Genomic DNA, 17,755 nt, shown 5'->3' on the forward strand with positions numbered 1-17,755 from the left:
AAAACTCAATGTAAAATCTCCAAACCTGGAACAAGGAAGGTTATATTAAAAACATGAGTGATATCTGCTCGGACCTGGAAAGGGAGAGATTAGATTAACGTTATTGTTGTATGTTTATTGAAAACTTGGTGCTTGTTCAGAACACTGGCCACGTTCTCCATCTGACAGATGGTTTTTCACTGTGAACCCAGGTAGTTTTCTCCATGTGAGGAGGGCCGCTGCAAAGACTAAACACCAACGGTGAGTGACGCCAACCAAACCTGTGAGCCACGGAAGCCACAGCTCTGCCCCCCCGCGCCAGGCCCTGCGGTCGCGCCTGCAATCAGCGTGCTCCTGCCTGCAGTCACACTGCTCCCAGTGCGCAGCCCATCCCGGTCGGTTTGCAGGTCAGCCTGACGCGCTTTTTAGGACCTCTGTGGTCTTACAGGAGATGTCACTGGCCTGCTGAACAAGAACCGAGCAAGTATTTTGGGGAGGTGAAGCAGAGCAGGTGAGAAAGGACACTGTCCTAAACATGACGCTTCCAAAGGGAGGTCCCCCAGTATCGGTGAGGTACCACGCTCTGTCTGTTCACTACGGGCAGTGGCACGTACCAGCCTCATCTTGGGCTTCAGAACTAATCCCTTATTCATGGCTGGAGTTCACACGGATCCTTTACCACTGGTTCAATTGTCTATTTTTCACTTTAGTCATGTAGTATGAGCAAAATGGTGGCACAGAAAGATGAGCCATGACACATTATGCAGACTTCAGCTCCTCTTCTGTGCCCGTGAATTCCCTCTGCCTCTGAAGTTAACATTTGTCTTTCATTTCTGTTGACAAAAATGTAGCATTTTTTTTCTACAGGGCCTCAGAGGAAATGAAAAGGAGAAAAAGTATTGCTTAACAATGAGACCAAAAGTCTGAAAATTGTATACAGATAGATATTTTTGCTTATTCCAAAAGTCTATTCTGCACAGCTGTCATGCTAAAATACTACAAACGTTATTCATTCTCTGGTATATGAAACCAAAATCTTAACTACTTCTTCCAAAGACTATTGGCTGACTGCTTAATTCTCTGCTAAAGTAATAAGGATACAGCAACAAGGATATGCACGGGGCAGAACTACTCACCAAAACTCAGGGGATGCAAAGCTGTTCCTGGGTTTTCAAAGACTCACCAGAAGTGTACAGGAGGCGGTGAAAAAGATTTAATCACTGTCTATATAGGCTTCAGCTCAAGTCCTCAGGGACATGGCTGTATTACCTTGGACAAATTGAATTCATCTATATTTTGGTTTCACTTCTAACAAAATAGAGTAACTCTTAGCAGAAACACAGTGGGTGTTATGAGGCTTAACTATTAATACAAGTAAAGCATTTGAAATTTCTCAGGTATAAGCAGTTTAAGCGCACATTACTAAAATAACGTTTAATTATTGTCTAGACCTATGACATTGTTCTTGTGTAACTGATGTATCATAATTTTACAGTCACTTGGGATTGCTACTACTGAGGCGTAAGAAGACCCAGAGCATCCCAAGCTCAGGATGCTCCAGAAATGCCCATACCTGCACTAGGGCTCAGGCACAGAATCACTTACTGAAATTCCTTTCAGCATCAGAAGTTCATCCTCTGCCTTGTTCAAAGCCTGTATGAAATATTTATGAAGGACTTGACTCTGAGATGAAACGGGTGCCTCCCACAAAGCCCTGAGCTCTCCTACACGAGTCCCGCAATGATCCGTGTAAGCTGTGGTCCTTAACAAGTGTCAGCACCGAGGTTTTGCTGTAGCTAACCCTCGCCTCCACGGCGCTTTCTGCAAGAGGCGAGAAGCCCGCACCATAAACCTGATTCTTCTTGCTGCAATGCATGCAGTTTATAAACATATAAAGAATGAAACACGGGTGTTTGCTAAAGACCTGCTTTCTGGAGCAGCTTAACACAGCTCCTGTGGATGCTGTAGGAACTGCAAGTGCCCGGTGCCTTTGCAAATCAGGCCCCTGGGTTTCAATCCAGTCATGTCAAGAAGCATCGCCATCTCCTAGCGGGATGTACCAGGTTATGGGAACGGCTGCTGCAGCCTAGTGACAAATGATGCGCGGGGAGGGCTCTGACCCAAGCCACGCTCAGCAGGAGTGCGAGCCCCAGCAATGCACTTTACAAATCACCCCAAGGAGAATGCTTACCCATCTCTTCTCAAGGACTGGGAAAGCTGAAAAACAAAAACATCCCCTCCCCCCGCTTTAATAACCCCAGCAGAGCAGCAAATGGAAAATGTTATTCAGAAGCCAATTGAGGGCAGCCGAGTGTGGGCACACCTTGGCGATCCGCGGCCAAGTGGTAATCAAAATTATTAGATTTGCACTTTCAAAACCTGTGACTTCAGGCACTTTTTAAATTATGGTTAAGAGCTCTAATGACACCAAAATTGCGTTGGTTAACATCCAAGTGAAAAACAAAAAAACCCCTATGTTTTCTATTTTTTTCCCCTCAGCTAGCTACTCATTTATTTATTGTCCACTTGCAAGGCAAGAGAGGCAATCTAGGGAGAAAGATACTACAGGAGAGCTGATCTTAATGTGCTGTTACTGTCCTGTCCCCACTAAGCACAGGTTATTTTCCTCAGATGACTTTGCTTAGTAAGGGCACTATTGCCAAGGTCAGTTAATTAAAAAAAATAATTGTGATGTTGGTGATATTTTGAGATGATGTTCACCTTTGGAACACTGTGGCGCATTTTGAGATAGTTTTAAAAATAAGGCCGAAAGATTCAGTTGCTGATAAGGAGTAAGAATTTCTATTCCTAGCATCAGAAAAGAATTTCTATTAGAAGCATCACCCCTTGCAGCTGCCTGCAGGTTTCCGAGCTCTCCACAGAGGGAAGCGGCACCTGGCACTTCCCAGCTCTCCTGCAGAAAGAACAGACAAAAAACAAGCAAAAGTGTTCTGGGACACTTCTGGGAAAGTTTGTTTGGCATTACTGAGCTTTTAGAGGAGAAATAAGGGAATAGTGCATGCCAGCAGGAACGTTCTCAGGGGACCGAAAGCCCTCGGCCATCAGGGGGTGAAATAATCTGGGTTTTAGTCTCAAATAGGGAACGGGAAGAAATAATGATGCTGTACATGCAAGCGCATTCAGCAGGTGTCCTGTAGGTGTAGCCGAGGCAGTGCCAGCAGACGTAAGCGAGTTTCCATCAGCCAGGGCTTGGCTCTGCTACAGAGAAAGGGGAACCCCTCCTGCACAGCCCCACGAGGGGCCGCATCCAGGCAGGGCTCAGCTCCGAGCTGGGCTGTAACCTCTGCACGCTGGTTCGCCATGTCTGTAGGTGTCACTGAAGGCTCAGGGAAGCAGGAAAGCTCCCTCTCAGCCTTTCTTTCACACCGGCATTTTCAGGAGCACACTCTCGGTGTGGCACGAATGGAGCTTTTTTGTCCCACATGCCGTTGTCCTCACACGCCAGCCAGGCTGGCAGCTCACGGTGCAGCTCAGCCTGCAGCTTGTTGTCGGAGCCCAGACGGCTCAAACAGCGTTGACAGCTCCTGGGGATGGTTCTCAGCTGGAGCGAACCCACACGGCCACACTGGGACAGCGCTGGCTGCCACCACCACGGGCCCCGACCCCCTGGCAGGGTCACTGAGGCCAGCAGAGCTTTTCTTACCTATTTTTGTCCTCCGTTACATCCCTTCCTTTCACTGCTGCAGCGTATCGCAGAGGATGTGGTGTATTTCTGACCGATGTAACACATTTGGTTTATATTATGAGAGATTTTAACAAAGTTTCCTTGCTAGCTTTCAGTCTGTAAGAAGAAACAATGCTGAGCAGCACTTTCCGTCTGTAGGAAGGTGGGAATCACTTCGCTTTTGTCCCTACCCCTGGCTAAAGGCAGCCCATCATTACCTGCTAGTGCCGCCTGTGCTTCACGTCTCATGTCGAGAAGCTGTGATGCATTTCTGAGCTGCAAACCAGCAGGCTGCAGACATCGTGGGGATGGTCTGAGGGTAACAATTATCCAATCTGGAAAGAAACCATCCCACCCTGATCTTCTATTGATTGGGTGTCCATTAGGAGGGATTATTTGTTTAGGGTAAACAGCTCTACATTGCTGTGCTTGCTTGTTGTAGCTCATGCAGTGCTATGTTGTGTCACATTGATCTGGATGACATGACACAGTGGGACACAATCTACAGTGGCATGACATAAGTGACATAAAATGTATCAGAGACTGACACTCAGAGATAATGCATTTTCCTTTTTTTTTTTTTAAAAAAAAATAGGTCAGTTCAGAGCACGTGAATATCTTTTGAATGATACAAGAGGACCAGGGCAAAACACGAAGCGATGCCACATATATTGTGGCCATCAGCAAGATTTCAACTGACCAGAGGGTTTTTTCCACCTCGAGACAGGCAGACCTGTCTGCGTTAGATGGCTCCTTGGCATCCTCTTTCCAAACACGCTCCTTTCCAGTTTGGCTCAGCTGTGGTGGCTGTGCGCTCCCCTCCGCAGGGAAGGGATTCAGCGATGCTAATAACTGCAGTGCCTTTCACTTAAGGATATCAAAGTGCTTAGTAAACAATGAGATATGCTCTGCCAGCCCTGGCTGCTGAAGGAACATAAGACTATTTTACTTTAATAAAAGATTGAATTGTAACACGCTCAGGAGATACAGCTCCTGTTGTTGGCCTCAAATCAGTAGAATTGAGCATCTTGGAGACAGATTTAAAAAAAAAAAAAGAAAAAGAAAGAGATAATGTCAGCATTTACAATGCTGGTTTCTGAAACCAGTGCACCTAATACCTAAACGCTTATTTAGACATCTATCCCAGCATAGAGGAGCAGGTCATCGGCAAATGAAAAGAAGGGAATACTCAGGTTTTGACATACTTATCCAGAGCAAAAAACTGAAGAACTCAGCACTCCACCTGCCAAGACTTAATGGTGCCTTCAGACTGTACTACTTATAAGGGAAATTTTCCAAGCACTTGCAAAGGCTTGTTCTTTCTTTTCTCCTCCCAGCCTGGCCCATTTCACTTTATTCAAGATTTGTTTGCACTTTCATGCTGCTAGGTTTGATTAATGGAAGCTAATGGAAAATTTGTAAAAGATCTCCATTGAAGGTCTGCTGTATATATCCCTCTCTCCTTTTCTCTTTTGCATAAATAGGAAGAGTCTGTTGTAAATATTTATGGCTTTGGAGGGGAAGGTATTGCAAACGGACACAAATCAGCTAGTAAAAACTGCAACAGCTGCTTACGGACAGAAGAAACATGGTCTGATTCTTTCAAGCGGAAAAAACCCCAACAAAACAGTGTTCGTTTTTGCTGAGGAATATGCACATTTCCTTCAAGTACATAAGGAATATTAGTATCCTACCTATTACACTCAGAGGGCACGCCTGAGCTGAACAGCAGTGAGCAGCTCAGACGCACAATGGCCAGAGGGCTGCTGCAGAACACAGAGAGGAGGGCACTTATCCCAGACTGGACAAGAGGAGACCGTACAGACCAAAGCCATTCCAGCATACGAAGCTCTGACTCTCTGCATCATGTATTGTGATAGGAGCATGCCAGGGCATCTGTTAGCTGTTTAATGAAAGCCAGTGTGGATGACAAGGTAATTTCAGGTTCAAGCATGAATGCTCAAGTGCAAGAGTTTATGTTCAATTACCAGATGCTTCAAACAAGCGGCTAAGACAAAGGCAAGCGATGCCAAGCACACACGGCTGCATCCAACATGAGAGAAAATGGACAGAGCGCTGCTTTTCCGCCAGCTGAATTGCCATTCACGTTGCAGATATTCCTTATGTGGACCTACACAGATAAGCAGGAGTTTCAAGTTTGATTAACCATCTAGCTACCTCATTCTCTTAAAGAGCCATTACTGTTATAATGTTAAAGATCCAGCCACACTTTTTCCTTATCTGCATAAACCATTTAACGTACAAGATTTTAAAATAGGTTTTTCTTGTAGATAAACTATAACTTGAGCATTTGGGACTCACCACTTCTCTTTTTGGAATACCAGCACGTTTAGCATTTCCATTTTGGTTTTTATCAGAGGGAGTTAATACATGCACTGCAGATCAATGTCCTCTATTTGCAATGACATTTTACATTATCATATTGATTTCAAGGCAAATCATGTCTGGAGATAATAAAAATCAGTCCTGGAGGTAGAATCACCTGTTCTCTACACGCAACCAAAGAATCGAAGTCCAATGCCCGAGTACTCAAACGTGCTCTAACGTTTCTTTCTCTACTTGCGAATGAAACATTTATCAAAGCCCATAAAGTCAAAAGCATCTGAGATTTGACTAGCTAAACTTCTCGGAGCTCGAAGTGCTCTGGGCGCCATCAGACACCATGAGAAATGCTGAAGAGAGGAAAACATGGCCCTGAACTAAAGAGATTAATAACTGGTGAAGAACTAAACAGATACTATGAAGTAGCATAGCAAACTACAGCTATCTTAATAGCTTGAGTAGTTTATGGGGCATGGCCAAGATTAAGATTAAAAAGAAAGGGGGAAAGGTGAAGTTTTTACAATATTTGGCCTTTACAATATCAGAGATGTGAGCTGTGATGAGTCATGTACATGCTTTCAGGAAAGGCACATGGCTCTTATGCCAATATAACTCTTCTTTTCTGTATCATCGGCTATTACACACGTGCTCTTGCAAGACAAGTAACTGATTCATGAGGCACATTTCTTAACAGAAAATTCTGCAGCACTTACAGTATTCTCTGGTGTGTACTGTGGTAGTTCAGCCTAATAAAATGTAATCTTATTAAAAGCGAAAGGGACACTCAGTTCACGAAAGGGAATTCAGGCCTGGGAGTAAAGTCACTTCTCTGATTTTAGCAATACATGTGGCCAGTGCTCTAGATCTTTCCACGTAATCAGGCAGCACAGATTTTTGGCAGTGAAGGCAGTGATACACGGCCATGTATTTAATGGAGATTAAGGGAAGGAACATCTGACCTTTGCTGGAAGAGTGGAGACTGATTCAGCAGTACACATGGTTGAGCTGGGCATTTAGGACACGCTAAAACTGCTGTCCTGAAACAGGATCTTCATCTTGCAGTTTACATGGCTTAAATCTTGCCATATGGGACCCACAGCAGCGTGGGGGACATGCAGTTATTTTTAGATAGGGGCTTCAGCGTATTGCCCGAGCCCCTTTCGCTTGGGAAGCCTGTTTTCTGCCAGCGTGGGCAGGGTTCTTGAGGAGTCTGGGTGCTGCTCCTGGTGGCCGCACTCCTGGTACCCTGCCCGTTCTGGAGGTTCCCTTTCAAGAATGGCAGTTTTCTTCTCAGCTTCATTCAGAGCTGAACTGCAGTCCAGGTACAAGTTATTAACCTATTTCTTAAACTGAACATTGAAAAAGAGCTTCCCACAGATTGAAAGCTGTCTAAACTTGATATAAGAGTCTTCCTCCCAGGAATTAATGCCTCCCACCTCCCAGACAGGGACCAAGCAGTCAATCAAGGGATTGCGTTTCTGCATACTCAAATATGCATTCTTTGTGTGGCTGAATAATAGATGAAGAGTAATTTAAATCTGAAAACACATTAAGAATGGAATTGCATCAAAGGATACTGGGGAGGGATGTGCCATTATAGCAAATTCAAAGACAAAATATATGAAAATATATCCATTCCATTGAGAGTACAGAGAGTGTTACTTAAATAACAAGAGGGCACAATACTTCATTTTAACCTCCATTTTACCTAGTGCAGTGCAATCTTACCAAATCAAGCTCTCTCCATACAACTGTGACAAAGAAAATCATGTAATGGGGTTTGGAAATGACAATCAAATCTGTCACTCAGAAATGTGCACTTGCTCTTTATAGCAGCATGCAACAGTGCCTGATTACACTACAAAACCCAAACATCCCTTCTCTATCTCTTTGCATTCCAGACTAAAATAAAAGCTGCTTCACTTCAGAGGTGCCTTAAATGAAACTGGTACATTTGACAAACGATTCAACCGTTTGTGACATGCTTTATAGATAACTCGGTGAATTCGAGGTGTCACCTTTTGTGGGCTATTGATTGCAACTGGCTGATATCCGTCTTTTCAAGCGTGGACTAATCTACTGTCATTGCAAAAATGATGGCCATCTTACCGAGAAGGTTAATCAGATACAGGAGAAATCATACCTAATCTTTGATAAATTGCAAGTCACTCGAGGATCAATCACCGTTCTCCTTGTAACACAAGCCACAGGTAATTGTGCAAATGTAATGCCCTGCAGTTTGCCATGCAGCCCATGTACACAGTGGCCAACAGCATCTTGCCCCTTTGAGCAGTGTAGTCTGCTTTGATTTGTGGCACTTTAAGTATGTTTTGAAAAAAAATCAAAAGTTTTCAAAAAGAAGAGCAAGAGAGTTTTCAAAAAGTTTTCAAAAAGAAGAGCAGCAGCAATAATCTGATATGCAGGCATTCAAACTACAAAATTATGAAGCGGCTGGCACAGTCTCTGCATTTTTGTGGTACAGTATGTGTTTTAGGTCTTCCCTACCCAAGTTCTATGTCTATTATCTACACCCTCCTCATCAGGACCAAGATGTTAGGAATTAGATGACATGCAAGAATAAACCCCAAATTAAGACTCAATAGAAGCGGATGCCTCTTGAGCTGTCAAACTTACAGAATAGCATGAAAATCACTAGCTGGACCTTCCGGCTTCCCAAGGAATGATCCAAAGCTTAACCATCCTTAAGGTCATCCAGATCAAGGCTTACATGTGTCATGCATGTTTTGGGATAGGCTAGTCTTGGTGTACAGGTCATTTATTGAGCAGCCCAAGACACATTCATCTGCCCAAGTACCTGGTGTGAATGCAGTGCATCACCACTCGTATCTAAGGGGAACTGGATGGGAGCACCTACTGACACCTCTGAAAAGAGTCAAAGTTTTTACTTTTACATTAATATTAAGAAATATGGCAAATTCAAAATTATTCTACTTCATTTTCAATGTGTTTTAACTTGGTGAAAATAAACCTTTGCACTAAACTGCTACATCACTTATTTACTTATATATTTACTTAGAGTTAGCAAAACCCACATACATGCTGTAATACAGGTATCTGTATAAATACAATTTTATACAATAATGCAATTTGCAGGAAGACACAATACGTCTTGGTTCTCAAAATTACTACCATTATTTCTCAGTAATACACAATACCTTAGTATTATAATCAAACTATACTTGTTATAGAGCCACGCACAACACAGCCCTAGAGGATGTCACAGGATCATTCTGGTAATATCTACATATAACCTAAAGTAAATTTATTTTCATTATTATACGCATGCGTGGCTGTGTCTGTTCAGGGATGTCCCTAATTTACTTCAGGCACTACCTTCTTTACGTTGGGATTTTGGCTAGCTGCAATAAAAGACACAGACCTCCAACTACCCTTAAGCTGCATTCCACCACCAGGCGAAGGGGCGCACCTCCTTCCACTTCTGTCTGGTCAAGAGTCAAGGACCTACTGCAGTCACTTTTGGATTTGGTTTTAGGGACTTTTGGCCTTGCTTTTCCCAAGAAGTACAATTTGCTGCAGAATAAAAGCAGAACTGAATCTAAGATTTTACTTCTGTGGTATCAGGCTAAAGATCTTTCTGTAATTAAAAAAGGAATTTAGAAGATGTAGTGATTTTTTTGCCTGCTTTGCCAACTTCATTGCCTGGCCCTTGCAGAACCTGTGTTATGGACACTGACTGGAGAGACTTTTAAAGGACAGCACTTAGAAATTTAACTTAGGTATCAGAATTAATTGTTATATTTTAAACTACAAACTCTATGCTACACACCGGCAGAATATACCTAATATTTCTGCTGCTAACTTGGTTTGGCCAAGGTATCCTGAGGGATTACCCTGCATGGATGGAGAAAACCCTTAAGTCCACAAAAGAACAAGAGCTTTGTCCTTGCTAAATCGTCTTCATTGATTTCCTCCAACTGTGAATTTCTTGGTTATAGGGGCAAAGAACTGGGACTGACTGAATATATGCTCATTGTTAAATGAAAACAGCTCCAAGGACAATTCCAAAGTCAGATTTCTGCCATTTAGCAGTTCTACCACTTCTCAACCCTGCTTTTAAAATACAAACCCATTCCGGTTCAGCAGGTTCTCTGCTGCCTTAACCTTGAGGTTTGGTGGGTCTGTGCCACTGAGCTCTAATGAGCAATCAAGACTTGCTCCCTTACTCTACGTTTCCTCATCTCTAATGTACATTTCCTTTTTGCCCTTCCTCCATTCACCTCTTGTGTCATGGTCCAGCCCCAGCTGGCAGCCACGTACCGCGCAGCCACTTGCCCACTGCCCCCCACCCACAGGGATGGGGAGGGAATCGGGAAGGAATGTAAAACCCGAGGGTGGGAGATAAGAACAATTTAATAATTTGGGCAGAAAAGAAAGAACAGTAGTAACAACAACAATCATTGCCATCATCATCATCACAGTTATAATGGAAGGGTGGGCAAAGGATAAAATCCAAAGGCAAAGGGAGAAGGGAAGACCAGTGACGCGCAGGACAACTGCTCGCCACCCGCTGACCGATGCCCAGCCAGTCCCCCAGCCACGATCCCCTGGCCCCGGCCAGCCCCCCAGTTTCTGTCCCAAGCACGGTGTCCCACGGCATGGACTAACTCTTTGGCTGGTTCAGGCCAGCTGTCCTGGCTGTGTCCCCTCCCGATTCCTTGTGCCCTCTAGCCGCCGGCTGGCAAGGCCCGAGAAACCAAAAAGTCCTTGACTTTGTACAAATCTTGCCCAGCAACAGCTAAAACCATCAGTGCGTTACCAGCGTTGTTCTCACAGCAGAGCTGAACCACAGCACAGTACTAGCTCCTAGGAAGGGAATTAACTCCATCCCAGCTGAAAGCAGGACATCTTGCCAGATTAAAAAAAAAAAAAAAATCCTGACAGAAAGCAGGCTATAAGATTCACTAATTTTAGCAAGTACCAAACGTATTTGTTTATTGAAGAGTTTGAAACTACATTGGAACACAAAGCTCTAATTACAAAGACCCAAGAACAACGTAGAGAGAGTCTCCCACTGGATCTCATGGCTATCTGTCATTAGGAAAACCAACCACCTCCATTTTCACCACGGAGCGCCTATCTCCTGCTGGGATTGCGATGGCCTGTCTGCAGGGTGGGCTGCTGTATCCATCCCATGAATGCCTTCAACAAAGTATTCCTCTAAAGCAGCATCTGCTCCTACTATTTTATAATTAGAATATGTTCTCGCAAATAGCTCCCATAGAGTAATGACTCTGCCACAGAAACGAAAGATCTAAAATTCCCAAGCTATTTACATTCTACACTAAAAAGAAAACTGGGCATTTCTATGGTGCCTCAGGAAATAACATCTAGATGACAAGACATAATTAAGAAGTTGTTATGCACTGGGCAGGACGAGGCTTGACAGTCTGCAGGCAGGTAGGGCAATCACTTAGGCAAGCAACTTAAAAAATTATTTTCAGTTTTTAAAAAATCTTGCCAGGTCAGCTCAAGAGGTCAACCTCAAAAAGTCACCTCAAAAAGTCAGACTTTTTAATAAAATAACACTTAGAAAAAAAGTATTGCTGTTACAGGTAGCATCCCATTTCCTTCAAATAGAAAACACATTCCTCTAGTTAATGATAACACTGAATTGTTACTGAAGTTGTGCATATAAAAAACAGAAAAGTTTAAGCCTGTTCAGAACAACTCGAAAACATACGTTATCAAAAAGTACCCGCAAGTTTAAGTCAAGTGAAGAAAGTGCAATAGCACTTGTGCTAAAGCATCCAAAGAACAAGAGTCGGGCACCAGAGGCAGGAAAAGCAAGAGAGGGGGGACGGGAGCTCTGTTCAGCAGTCCGTAAGGAAGTGCATTCAGGCTTGCACATGGCCCTGCCTCGGCAAGCACAGCAGGGGAGCCAGCCTCCTGAGCACTAGTTTGACTATTTTGACTTTGAATCACAACCAAATGTGAACAATTAAGCTGAACAGAATTCCATGGGAAAGACGATTAGATAAGCAAAAGAGGAGGAAGAGCGCAGAGTGGGCCACTCTGTGGGTGAAGGCCAGCATGGGCACAGACCTCAGAGGGAGGGGAAGAGAGCCAGGTCTCCTCCTTGCTTTCTCTCTGACTTTCAGCAAGTCATTAAAAATCTCTGCTGCCTTATTTGCCCAGCCTATAAAATGGAAATAAGAACTTCATTATAAACTATTTTGTCGTCTTATACCACTGTGCACTGCAGATATTTTTATTTAAGCTTATCTTGAAACCCTGTTGAGCCTTTCAGGATACCACAGGCAAGACTGAAGCCCAACACCTCTATCTGAACAGATCAAGTGACACTAAGAACAGAACCAACAAAACAAACTTTGAAAAAAAATTCCCAGGGCCACAGAGGTCTAATTTGTTCCCTGGTGCAGGCGAGATGGTCTCCCAGTGTCCTGTGCTCTCTTGCAAGGATGTGTCTTGTTCCAGTTAATTTGTGACACACCGAGAAGACAAACCCTTCTTCTGACGGACGTGCTACTGGTTTTCTCTCTCGTTGGTTAAGCCCTGGTACCGATGTTACAGGAAGGGGCGAGATGGTGGCAGGATCACATGTGAAATGAAAATAACAACCTGCAAGAGCATTATAACATGCTCAAAACCTCCAGCTCCTACTCTACCAAATAAATATTCGACACAGACCATCATTAAAAAGCACCCCTGACATTTCTCCTGTTGCATGGCATTTTATTTCAAATTAGCCACAAGTTTTTCTTGTGTAAGTAATTTCGAAACAAGAATTGGGATCCAGCTTGCTAAGTACAGAGAAGAGAAGGCAGAAATAGCATGTCAGCGCTACCATCTCTCCTTCCAGGTTTCAGCGATGGACAAATTTGGCCTCAAGCACACAGCTTTGCTAGGGCTTCAGTCATGGTCTACAGCACTTGTCCGACACTTCCACTCCTGGTTCTCTGCTGCAGGGAAGAACGTTCATCGTCAACTGCACCAAATAGTTCAGTTACCACGACTAATGGATTCAGGCTTGAATTTTTATGGAGACTTTCTACTGTGTGCTTAGACATGAAAGGAACTGAAATTTTCACTAGTGAAATACTGCTTACTTCCTAAATGAACTCTAAAAAATATTATTAGTGGGATGTATTCGCAACAAGTCTAGAAGAAAACATAGTACTAAACCCTACAATTTCAAACACTAGTTGTTCACAATACACTTCACAACTTGAAACATAATGAAAGCAAAATTCACGTTCCAAATGCGTGTGTGACAGAGAAAACCAACCCAAGCCATGGCAAGTCAGTTCAGTGGGAAAACTTCCTTGTATTTGAGTCAACCTGCTTTGGAGTCATGACCATTTGTACTTGTGTCGTATTCCCAAACGACTGGCTTGAGCACTGCGATACAGTACACCTAGAACCTAACCCACTCCAGTGGTGCCCAGTACTAAACTCTCTCTACCATCATGATTTTGCTATTAAGACAAGAGACTCTAGTCTCCATACTAACTTTGATGTGATTGCTTATAATCTTGCTTAAGTTGCATTAGAAGAGGGGAAAATCGGGTCCCAGGAGTCCCTAATATTGAAGCCTCAGCTCATCATCATTCAGCAGCGCTGCAGTTACTCTCTGATGTGTCAAAACCCGTCACTCCTAGTCCTTATCCATGTGCCACTTGGCTATTATTATCTGATAAGCAACTTTGAGTAACCTGTTTGCAGTCCGGCTGGGCTCAGGTAGAAAAAGTCACAACAGCTGAAAACCTCATAAGTTTGGTTCTGCTAAGCTGCTTCAAAAAATGCTTCTGAGAAAATACACAAAAGGACTGATATTTCCCCAAGTCCTGTCCCAGATTCTTGTCTGCAACACTCTTATGCTTTTTCCTCCTATGATGGAAAATGTGCTCTCTAAACAATTCCTCTGTATCTTTGATGTTAGAAACATAGCCTTCAGGCCAGTCTGTTCTTAGTCACTACTTTCAAGGATATAACGTTCTTAGGATAAGAGACCCATTATCACTTTGCTCCTTTATTCTCTCACACCGCTTCCTTCATCTGTACCTGAAACGGAGATCGGCAGTCACTTTCTCAATGCATGCCATGCTCAGATCATTATCTCCCCCATCTCCATCCGAACCAGACTGAATTGCTTCTGTGTGGAGAGAATTGGCTCTAGGGAGACCTGCTCCCACCTTCTACAACAGCACCATATGCTACAATGATCTCAGTTTTCTCTGTTGTATTGTTTTCTCTTAGAGTATGGCCCTAATTTACCCAAGATTGGTGGGATTTCCATGAAACTCGTGTCTGGAAGTTCATCCCACTGCTTTGGAAAAGGATGAACTGTATGCATGTATGAACTGTATGTATGCATGAGCTGTATGCATGTATGAACTGTATGTATGCATGAACTGTATGCATGTATGAACTGTATGTATGAATGAGCTCTATGTATGCATGAACTGTATGCATGTATGAATTGTATGTATGAATGAGCTCTATGTATGCATGAACTGTATGCATGTATGAACTCTGGGATGAAGGCAAAACTCCTAATGTCAGTAGACTTACAGTGCAAGATCTTCTTGAGCAAGGAAGAGACAAGCGATCACATCCCACAGCAGTGCAACCATCACGTTTCCTTTTCTAGAAACCAAAATAGTTCCATAAAATGAAAACTCAAGGAGACAGATCTTCCCCTGCCAGAAATCTGAGGTAACTCCACTAAGACACACAAAGCTGCAGGAACTGATATGTCCCCTTATATCCAAGCCCAGCTGGACTCCTTTCTTCTTAAGCAGCCCATTTGTGTGCAGGGCAGCAGCACGACCTGCTAAGTGCCAGAGCCACCGGCACGGCATAGGTCAATCAGCTCAGCCACCTCCAGCTGACCGACTCTCCTGAGCACGCTTCTGGCCGGCTCCACGTGGCCGTACCGCCTCATTAACCGGGCTGTGCCACGCTGGCTCATACTACAGACCTCAGCCTTTCCTACTTCGTGTAGTAGCTCTTCTCCAAGGCTAAAGTAATCCTCTGCAACAGCCAGGGGAATGAGTGGAAAATGTTAAGGCAAACACATTCCCTTATGAATTTGTCCCTGTCCATGGTCTACAGTAGCTTCCAGTTAACAAGCTCTGGCTAGTCGTCTTCACTTATGAAATTAACTATTGCATAAAATAGTTTGTTGTTTATGTTTCATACGCAATCACATAAATACTATGTGATATAACTACATAAATACATAATCACATAAAACTACATAAATACATAATCAAATGCACCGCATTTATCTTGATTAAAATATCTATCAGAAGTGCCTGACCTATGGTTTCATTTTAACTATGCTGGGCTTCCATTTGTATTCAAAAACTGAAAAATATTTTAACCTTTCTGAAATGGATCATGTTAAAATAAATTGAAGCAAGTTGATGAAAAGTGTTAATTAACCTGCTTTCGTCTCATTAAGAGTCTGTGTTTAACCTATAGGTCACCTCCTCTTTCAGCTGATGTATGGATTTGATCTTCAATGATGAGATAAACAACCCAGTCTTCTATTGATGATTCAGAACTCCTGAACCTCTTGTTTTTTTGGGAAAGGACAAGAAAATTCCTAAAACAAAAATGCTGAAAATGCTGACCTTTTCAAGGAATTATTCTAACCCTTCTTTTTTTTCATGGCACAAAAGGTTGCAATAATGCTAACCTTGCAATAAATTGTGGGTTTAATATAAAAATACAGAACAAAAATAGGAATTTTTCTTTCCCTACAGGTTATACAGACATAATGGTTAAACTTCCCTAAAAAAAGTGGGGTTTCTTCTACATTATGTCCTGAATCAGGTATATTTATAAGCATCAGCCACTTGCTCTTGACTATCTTATTTACCTGTGCACCTATCAGTTTTGAGACCCCTGATGTGCCTGAAGGTGGGCTGGGTTGGAGGGACACTGCAGAGAAAGGAGAAGGTGGTGAGGAGGGAAGAAGGGGGAAGGAATCTGCTGCATTTACCATGATCCAGAGGAAGTATTTCACACCAGCTGGCACTCTGTACCTCAGAATCAGGCAGGCAAAGTACCTGGAGAAGCTGTTCTGTAAGAGTCAATATATTTGTATTTCTGTTTTTAAAAATATAACTCTAATAATGCTAGCAATAAGTCCAAAATTGGCAAGTGAGATAGGCTGGAGATCTATGCTTTTTAATATCAAGCTCTTCACCAAGATGACTTTTATCATGTTAATGGCTAAATCATACTGATTGTAAAACAGACAAAATGAGGCAATTAGTAAGGCCTGTGACAGCCACAGAAAATGAAACACACAAGGTTTTCTGTGCAAGCTAGATAGATATCTTCAATATATTTCTTATTGTCTGCTTGTGGTAATATGTTCAATTAAACTGAATCAGTACTACAGAAGACCCTTTGAATTGCCTGAAAGAAATTAATTGTCTGCTGCAAATTTAATGAAGCTTAACCGTTGCATTATGTTTACAAGTTTTATTTGTTATGATCAGTAAGTGTTTACAAGAAAAAAACCCTAACTTACTTCATTCAACTAGCCCTAAGAGCAAACCACTGGTATTTTACAGCTTATTTCATTTACATATTTCTTTGCCTTTTACTGGTTTTGTCCTTAGCAGATGACCTAATTTTTTTCCTTCCCAAATAAGAAGCCAACAGCTCTTGCCGTGCTGTTCATTCACAAGCTGAGTTACGTCTCACTCAACAGTCTGACGGCAAACTTGTGTTATAGCACGTCCCCAGTGGGGCCGATGGAAATGCCCAGCCACGGGCTGCTCAGTCTGACGCTTGCTACCATCCCCACCAGTGTTCCAACCAGGTCAGTGCCCTTCCCCGGCACAATGCCACTAATAGCTCACGGCTGTCATGTTTGACAAGTTGACATTAAGGAAATCAAAAGCAAAAGGCAGGTCTGAGCAGACCTGAGGAGAGGTGGCTTGGGGGAAGGCTCGATGGGAGATGGGGCATCTGCTTCTCATTTTGCCACTTCTGTAATCTCAGAATAATTACAACCTTTTTGCTTCAATTAACTGTCAAAAAAATGGAAATGTTGATATGATACCCAGCTATTTCATTTTCCCTGGGGTGCTTTGAGGCTAACCTGATTCTTCTGGTGACCTCAAGTTCTCACCTGAACGGAGCTGGGAGAAAAATGCAGTGTCCCCCAGACCCAGGTGTAACGCGCAGAGGAGACGTGCCTGCCAGCTCCCAAACACAAAGGTGAGCTCCCTCCAGCTGCAGCAGGCAGTCTGGAGAAGGCACTGTACAGCAACCTCAACCCTGGCTGTGGTTTGCAGTTGGAAATAAACATGGAAGTTGCCTGAAACTATAAACCACTTGATTAAGCCTTGTGTTTGAAGTGCCATATGGAGAAGAGCTGTTTACAAGCTGCAAGAACCCTGAGGTATCTACTAGATACCAGCTCCACCAGTTTCTACTGGCAGTTCTTCCACCCAGGGTTCATTAAGGAGCTCCTGCAAAGCACAGCCTGAAGCGTTGGGGCTACCACGTTTGAGAGGAGGGAGGCATATATGCGGTGGATGTGCAGCTCTCTCATTTATAACTGTGCCTTTCATGCAGTGCTTTGGGTCATAATTTTACTTAAACCTACTAAAAGACCCTTAATTGTGTTCTAGAAATAATTGGTGTTGGTGGAAACAGTCCAATTAGAGCTGAATACGTTCCTTTGCAGTTTTACAGCCAAAGATTATTGTTTTCATTGTC

At 43.2% G+C, this 17,755-nt stretch overlaps 1 protein-coding gene across 5 annotated transcripts in view; it reads right to left on the reverse strand.

The window, feature by feature from the left end:
• LOC130148520 (contactin-4) overlaps positions 1 to 17,755 on the reverse strand; it is a 339,116-nt gene that overhangs the window by 16,739 nt on the left and 304,622 nt on the right. The window lies entirely within an intron of this gene.

This window comes from Falco biarmicus, chromosome 4, assembly GCF_023638135.1.
Source record: "Falco biarmicus isolate bFalBia1 chromosome 4, bFalBia1.pri, whole genome shotgun sequence".
Lineage (NCBI taxonomy): Eukaryota > Metazoa > Chordata > Aves > Falconiformes > Falconidae > Falco > Falco biarmicus.